We start from the raw sequence: 8,599 nt of genomic DNA, 5'->3' as shown, positions 1-8,599 counted from the left end.
ACGTAGGACGTAACATGCGTGACAACAACAACGTGCTGAGAGAAGAAGAAGCTGCACAGAGCTGATCCTGATAAATGAGGTCAAACATAATATGATCAATATCAGCTCATGTTGTCAGCTGCTTATTTTACACCAATGGTCAAAGCTCAAGCAAATATAATTACATTTCTATCATAGATTTAAAGGTTACAGGTGAAAAAGTTGACTATATGATTGTTAGTGTTAAATAGTCCTTTTCTGTACATTTTAATAAAATTTATAGCAAAATAATGGTCATATAGCCTTAATACATGTATAGAACCCACGAAAAAGGCTTTTTGTTCATTAAACTTTATTACACGATCAGTTCATTTGCTCATTCAGTTGTTTAATCTGTATTATATCGTCAATCATGCAGGAAATTCATAGACTCTGTGAAGATAAATGTGCATTTAGAAAGAAGAAATCCAAACTCTTATTCGATTGTGTGAAAATATATATACTTTTAATTTCTTCACATGGGCTATAAATGTAAACCTGTAAATCTCCACAAATTATAGCTCAACATCTCAGTTTCTTTGTGAACTACTATAATTCCTCGATGGGTGGAAGCAGTTGTGTGTTTCACAATAAAAGCAACTAATACAGAACACTGTGTTTTCCTGCTCGGACACATTCGTTATTTCTATTCTACATAAAATGACATTACTTATTCCATTTTGTTATAATGTAATGAAATCAATTCATCGATTTGATTTGGAGAGAAGGTCAAGAATCATAAAAAATAAAAGACATTTAACATAAAAAAGGAAAAATATTCAAAAATGATGCAAAATGTGTCTGCGCAGTGTTTGAAAGCAAGACGGCGGAGTGCACAAAAATATAGATAATGTGTAAATATTCACAGTATAAAGATAAAATAAGATTTGATATAATTTTTTAATCCTGAAGGAAATTCTTGAGCCAGAGATTTCTACAAAAATGTCCAGTATAGTGTAAACAATATGTGCAATGTGAAAATGGACAGATGTCAGGGACGTAAGAGTGCTGGAATAAAAATAATAATAAACTAAATCATAGAGAAGCAGTAGCTGGTTAGTGGTCAGTATATAATGTGTGCAGTCTGCAGCCTGTTTGGTTTATATTTGACCATGAAGATTAAAACATGTTGTTATTGTTATTATTATTATTATTATTATTATTATTGTTATTGTTATTATGTAATTACACAGTCTGTGTCCACGTTTCATCAGATTTATTTCCATGCTGCCTCAGTCCAGGTGTTTGCAGATGTTCAGTGTGTGTGCGCGTGAAGAGGACACAGAATAAAAACCCTCCTCCTTCCTCACTAACCTGCATAGCAACTGCCCGCGCGGCCGTCCTCCTCCTCTCTCCTCGCGCAGCACCGGGATCGGCGCTCGGAGCCAATCCCGTCGGCCGCTCCGTGTGACGTCTTGTTTGTTGACACTACCATTAGCTCGCCACCTGTGTGACGTCACTGGAGCAGGTCGGGGCGGGGGGCGGGGACGAACCAGAGCGGAGGAGGAGACAAAGAGCGACAAAGAGTGGAGAGGTTTCACTCCGGCCTGTTTATGCTCGCTCACATTCAACATCTGCTTTGTTTCACGCTGATGATTCCCAGTGAGATTAAATCAGATCACTTGTGTAGCAAATATATAAAGTCAGACACAGATACTCTGCCTTAGCCAACCGCCATATTGAGTCTGGTTTCCACCTCATAAAATATAAAATAATATTATATTTACTTGGACAAGCAGAACAACATGATCGATTCTGTGGAGGTGTGCAAGACAAAATATTTAATAATAATTCAAGATGTCTGGGTAATCTGTATGTATTTGATTTTTTGTAAAAACTTAACTATCAACAAACAAAAGTGTTCTTTTAGCTTTCCATCAACTATTTTTTACTATTAAAAAAACAACAATTATAACATTGAAATGATTGTGATTAATACTTTTACATCTTTATATGTAAACGTGATTGAAAGTAAATGTTTTCTGGTGTTGTGGGGCAGAGTAGTTCAGGCCTGAGGAGGAGAACTGGCTGGTTCGGTTGTGAACCGTCATTATGGCCCCAGAAAATGAAGCCAACTGACTTTTTTGATCCTCTGAAGATTTCCTGTCATAGTTGAGTAAAACTAAAGATATCGTGTTCAAATGTTACTTTGCTAAAGGTGAAAGTCGCCCATACAAACAGTACTTGAGTAAAAGTCTTAAGGTATCTGATATTAAATGTAATTAAGCATCAAAAGTACAAGTAAAAGTAAATTATACATGTGTGTGTACTCTGGGTTGTCTGATTATCGACCTGAACGATTATTGGCTCTGATATTCAGTATTTTTCTGATTATTAGAATAAAAAAGCTCGGATGCAGCAACAATCTGAACAATAACAAGTCAATAAAGTTATTGAATAAATGTAGTGGAGTGAACAGTACTTGAGTACATTAACTTAGTTACATTCCCTGTTAGTTTAATGTAATTACAATATGTTTTCATTCTTGAGCTCTGCCTTTGTTGCATCATATAATATGGAAGCCTACACATCGAGTCTCGTCTCGCCTCAGAGTGACGCCTCCTCTCGTCCATAAACGATCTTCGCAGTGAGCCGCTCCGTGGACACGTCTGACGGAAACTCTGCCTGGAAACACCGCGAGCTCATCGGAACCGGCGGCCGACAGAGACGGACGAGTCTGCAGGATCCGAGGGGGTCGACTAGGTGGGATCAAATTAATTTATGTTCCCGGCGGCAGCACACGCACACACACACACACACACACACACACACACACACACACACACACACACACACACACACACAACACGTCAGACTGTCAAACCAACAGGCCGGATTAAACCGTGTGGAGGCTGTGACACACTGAGGTCCAGATGAGACCGTCAGGTTACATCAACAGTCTTTATATATTTTACACAGCAGCAATATTTCAGCACTGAGCTGAAAATACGTCATCATGACCGGATGTGAGATAATCTCAGGTATCATGTGATGGAGACTCACGTGCAGCTGTAAACAGCTGATTACAGGCTGCATGTTTATGTCTGCAGCAGGTTTTCTGCTTCATCAGCGTTAACGTCTCACTCTGAGCCTTTTATCTACGATCAGAACCATCTTTACTGACCCAACAACAGCCATCTTTGTGCAGGCTCAGGCGTGTGTGCGCTGACCAATCAGAGCAGGAGGAGAGAACTGATAAGCATGTAAAGCTGTTTTATCTAACACAAACTTAAAATGTGTCACTTTACAAAAAATGAGCAGAATGTCTCCTTTAATCCTTTTATCTTCCTTGAGATTGATTTTACACGTGGCGGACCCTGCCACCTTCCTAGCTTCACACAGTGAGAGCAGCTTGTTTATTCACTGATGGAGAAAATACATATTTTGTTTTAAGTTGCTCTCAGTGTTACACACACTTACACCAACAGTTTACAGACAGACAGACAAAGACGTGAAAACGTGAGTGAACCTTTTTCAAGCCAAAAGTCTTTCATTTGCTGAAGGAACGTAAAACTGAATAAATACACCAACAGCTCTTACGTTACCAAACCAGCAGACCCACGAAGCGTGAAGTCGCACAAGAAAAGGAAAAGAAAAGAGGAAGAAGTGAAGAACAGCAGCTGGAATGAGCCTGCAGCTGCACACTGAGGGTCACATGAAGGTTTGTGTTGAGTCTCAGAGAGGAGAAGACAGAAACCGAAGAGGGCAGCAGCAGTTAGCAGCAGCAGGAGCAGTTAGCAGCAGCAGCAGCAGTAGCAGCAGCAGCAGTTAGCCGCAGCAGCAGCAGTTAGCCGCAGCAGTTAGCAACAGCAGCAGCAGTTAGCAGCAGCAGTTAGCAACAGCAGCAGCAGTTAGCCGCAGCAGTTAGCAACAGCAGCAGCAGTTAGCAGCAGCAGTTAGCAGCAGCAGGAGCAGTTAGCCGCAGCAGCAGTTAGCAGCAGCAGGAGCAGTTAGCAGCAGTAGCAGCAGCAGCAGTTGGCAGCAGTTAGCAGCAGCAGCAGCAGTTAGCAGCAGCAGTTAGCAACAGCAGCAGCAGTTAGCAGCAGCAGTTAGCAGCAGCAGGAGCAGTTAGCCGCAGCAGCAGCAGCAGCAGTTAGCAACAGCAGCAGCAGTTAGCAGCAGCAGGAGCAGTTAGCAGCAGCAGTTAGCAGCAGCAGGAGCAGTTAGCCGCAGCAGCAGCAGCAGCAGTTAGCAACAGCAGCAGCAGTTAGCAGCAGTAGCAGCAGTTAGCAGCAGTAGCAGCAGTTAGCAGCAGCAGTTAGCAGCAGTTAGCAGCAGCAGCAGTTAGCAGCAGTTAGCAGCAGCAGCAGTTAGCAGCAGCAGATAAGAAGGCGTACGAGTCAAAACAAAAGGATATGTGGGAGAAAGAGGCAGAGGAGCTATATTTAGCCTGGCTTCCTCTCCGGCTGTGACAGCTGGGAGGGGAAGCGAGGCGACGGCGCTGAATGCTAATTGAGACGCTCTGAGGTTCATGAATGAAGCGTGTGTGGCTCGCTGGTTTTATTACCTGCCTGTTACATCTCAGCCGCTCATGTTCAGGCTGAGAGGAAGGAGAAACAGCAGCCCTCAGATCTCAGTATTTTTAGCCGTTACATAAATTCCTCTCCACTGATCTTCATCCTCGATGTTTTACTCTCCGCTGTGGTTAAATGTTTTATGTGTCCAGCAGCAGCTCCCCTCTGATGTTATATTTAGGTCTGGAGGAAAGGTCGGGCCCATAATCGACTTTTATGTGAAAATTATCACAACTTATTGCTCTGCGGTTCGGCCAACGACACATAACATCATTTGCGAGGCCGTTAACATCTCATTCTGAAGACTTGCTCCCTTTTTCTTTATTTCACTGCCGCCCATCATTCGTACTGGTTCCTGACGCGCTGGTTACAATCTCCACTCGTCACTGTGCTGCGAATAAAATCAGTCTGAGGAGTGTGAAAATATTCAGCAGCGTTTTGTTCCTGTTTGTTTCAGAACCGGCGACAGAACCGGTCCCAGCAGCCCACCAGCTTGTGGCTCATGTACAACAGACTGGAAGCAGCTCATTTCTAGCTTAAAGGAGCAGTTCACCCAAAAATGGCAGATTAATGAGCGATATTCTGCATTTTTCTGATTATAAGTTCAGTTGCTGAAAACATAAATACATTTTAAAATGCTGTGTTTTGGCTCTGATGCAGCGTCCTGTCTGTCTGTAGTCTCAATCAATGTCCCGCCCACAACACTATCTGACAGCCTATCAACTATTTTGTACATAATCTGAATCCGCAAAGTAACTAGTAACTAAAGCTACCAAATAAATGTAGAGGAGTGGAAGTGGTACTTCAGAAATGCACTTAAATTGTTCTCAGTTACATTTCATCACTGTTTATTCAAAATTTTGATGCTAACATTTTTATTTTTCACTGCAAATGCATATCTGCTCTAAATGTTGAATACTGGTCTCGTTAGCTCCAGAAATGTTTTTTGACCTGACTTTATGTCAGCTTGGAGGGAGGAGATGATGATTTTCATTTTTCGAGTGAACTGTTCCTTTAACCATGTAGCTTTGTTGCATAAAACCAAACTGTGACGGTTCAACACCATGAACCACAAAGGTCCGGTGCGTTTGTCGCTGATACTCTGCTGATGGATTTTGGGAGTTGACCTGCTCGGTTGTTGAGGACTGAGGACGTGCTGCTTGTGAAGTCTGTCTTATATTATTATATAAGAAATAAGAAATGTGCTGAAAGCCTGTCTCCCTCTTGGTGTTTCTATTTCATTGAGTCCTGAGAGTCTTGTGTAATTTCCCAGCATGCATTAGAGACGACCGGGAAAAAGCTTTCACAGCTCGCACAGCGATGGTGTAAAGTGGTAATCAGAGTAAGATGATCCCATCAGTCGCGTCTGATTGAGTTGTGTTTGATTGGATTGGCCGTTCTGGACGGATCACGGTGGAGGGATTAGAGACATCCGGGCTGATAACCAGGAGTGTCCACCATCTCTCTCGTCCTCTGTCTCTCTCTCTGCATCTGTCTGTCTTCGTCCTCTCTGATGAGTCGGGGATCGTGCTGAACGTTGCTGCCCTTTGACTTCTTCCACCAGTGAAGAACTGGTTTTCAGGCCCACTCTTACTTTCTGTGACGTTCCTCTGATAGTATAAGGTCTCACAGCCGTCGTTTACAAGGATGAGAAGGTCATTATTCTGTATCATCGTCCTTCTAGCAACCAACCATCAGACCAAAAATAATTTGTTGGCCTGTCACTTCCCCACCTCGTCTGTGGCTCTCATCGGTTCCTCCTGCAGCAAACATCTTTAAAAACAGCTCACAGATAAAGTTTCATACAAAATAGCAAAAACAAAACAGAATATAAAGAGTTTAAGATCCTGCAGTCGAGCTGCACCGTGTGAAGGAGGACCAGGTGCTCATGGGAACTGCTGTCAATGAGGATTAATCCATTATCTGAGTATTATGATCAGCAGGATGGTGTTTGTGGGATTAAGGCAACATAATCTACCATTTCACAGATTAAACAAACAAGATGTGACATTATCTGGTGAATTAGTGAACTTGAGAGATGCTGGTAGCTTTGGACAGAGCTCAGCTAGCTGTTTCGAGTCTTTGTGCTAAGCTAAGCTAACCAACCTTACATTTAATGTAGAGTCCTACTTTCATTCAACTCACTGTTACTATTACTTTGATTTAATTGGTATAAAAATGATAAATTCACACTCAGTGAAACAAATAGTTCAGAGCAAAGATGACTGAGTGTGTTGGGACTATTTTATTAAACTATTTAAACTGTGAACATGTATATTTATGTGTGTGTGTCGTCTCAGGTGTGACCTGCTGTGTTGTGACTGATGATGGGAGGAGAGCAGAGCCACGAGACGAAGGAGAGAGAAGAGGAGAAACAGGAAGTGTCTGACAGTCCTGACGGCTCAGGACCGGCTGCTTCTGAAGGTGAATACTCAGGTACAGTGCGAGTGAGAGACGTGATAGTAACGACACTGTGTGAGAATAAAAAACACAACGAACACAACATGATATTTGTCCCCTGACTCGGTCCTTTCCTGCAGGTCCAGCACTAACTACAGAAAACATTACGACACGCTGAAAGCTTAAAACTTGTGACATGACGCCCAAAATATTCTTATTCTCAAGTGACCTGTTAGTTTTTCACCATCACAGGACTTTTACTTGTGATTGAGTATTTCTGCATGAATGTAATGGTACTTTTACTTCAGTAAAGGATCTGAATACGTCTTCATAGGGGTGGCAAAAACATAACAAAACATAATATCATGATTTTTTTTATCTCTCAGTCTTTTGAAAAAGTCTGAATTTCTCAGTTTGCTTTAAAGATACTTCCATCATTCCCTCATCCAAGTCATGTTTCAGAGGAGTCTTCTTCAGCTCGTCTCATCCTAGAAATACATGTCACAAAAACCAAAATGTCACCGCCCACGTCATCATTCAAAACGCTGCATTTGACTCCACAGACGCCCCCGGAGAGCTGCCCCAGTGCCAGATGGGAAACAGGAGGGTGGACAACATGTGCTTCATGATCTCGTGCACCAACTGGTACTGAACCGGTTCTGGTACAGCCGGTTAATGAACCCGAAGATGTTGATGTTAGCAGGACTGTCGGAGGAGGTGGAGAATGTGGAGTTTGTGACGCTGCGTTCATGAACCCACCGGAAAAATCCAAAACGAGGCCGTCGCTGCATGCTGCGTCGATCCACTGCTGCTCTTCAGGAGGAAATCCTGCGTGTCGATGAGCAGATAGAAGAAGAGTCAGGAGCTGCTGATCGCTGAATGTTGCTCGTGTGACTAAACTTTACTTTATTTGAAGTACGGCAGCTTCTGTCTATTAAAACCACAGGTAAGAAATGCTTTGGCCTCGTGTTGCAAAGAAGATGTTCCTACTTGTCCGTGTGCGTTTTGCTTTTCAAAGTTCTCGGGCTGATTATCAGTGAATTAAAATTGGAATAAAACTTTGTGTACATATAGACAAAGAAGACAAAGACCGACTGTTCTGAAACATAAAGTATTTTAAAGTGTTATTCTGATTTCAGCTGTTTAGATTCTTCATGCTTTTGGAGGTTTCATGTTTGTCGTCTGGCTGCTGTCCTCATGTTGAAACAGGCCGTCTAATAAATGAGAAAACCTCCAAAGAAAGTCTCATTTTTGTTTTTGTGCTGTTTCTCCTGCTTGTTTTGTGCTCTGTGCATATTTACAGTCTGACCTGCAGCGTGCACTCGCCTCACACCAGCACACAGAGTCTCGTTAAAAGTTGGTCGAGCATTTTTTGGAAGCTGATGCAAAAATGCAAACTGATTTCTGGGTGATAGGATTCATCACTACATCGCTCTGTTGAGGAAAGAAAAGTTTCTCATGAAAAAACTCCGAATGACACATTAAATTGTAATGAAACTGAAATGCTGTTGGAGGCATCAGCCAGTCTGTCCGGTCCCATTACTGGACAGGTGGCTGAACATATTGCATATCACCAGAGGAGATGCATGTAAATCCCTAAAGGGGTATTTCAGCAAAATACCACAAGGCAGATTTATTCTGCACATCTGGTAGATTTATACGGCACA

At 42.4% G+C, this 8,599-nt stretch overlaps 1 long non-coding RNA gene across 2 annotated transcripts; it reads left to right on the top strand.

The window, feature by feature from the left end:
* Positions 1–2,630: 2,630 nt before the first annotated feature.
* Positions 2,631–8,164, top strand: LOC140997530 (uncharacterized). Of its 2 annotated transcripts, none has more exons than XR_012179372.1 (3): positions 2,631–2,721; positions 6,833–6,956; positions 7,496–8,164. It is a non-coding gene; the product is annotated as an uncharacterized lncRNA (long non-coding RNA). The 2 variants fall into 2 exon arrangements; XR_012179371.1 differs by having other exon boundaries at positions 6,833–6,968.
* Positions 8,165–8,599: the final 435 nt, after the last annotated feature.

This window comes from Pagrus major, chromosome 6, assembly GCF_040436345.1.
Source record: "Pagrus major chromosome 6, Pma_NU_1.0".
Taxonomy (NCBI): domain Eukaryota; kingdom Metazoa; phylum Chordata; class Actinopteri; order Spariformes; family Sparidae; genus Pagrus; species Pagrus major.
The sequence above is the reverse complement of the archived record's forward strand: the minus strand, read 5'-3'. Positions and strand labels throughout refer to the sequence as shown.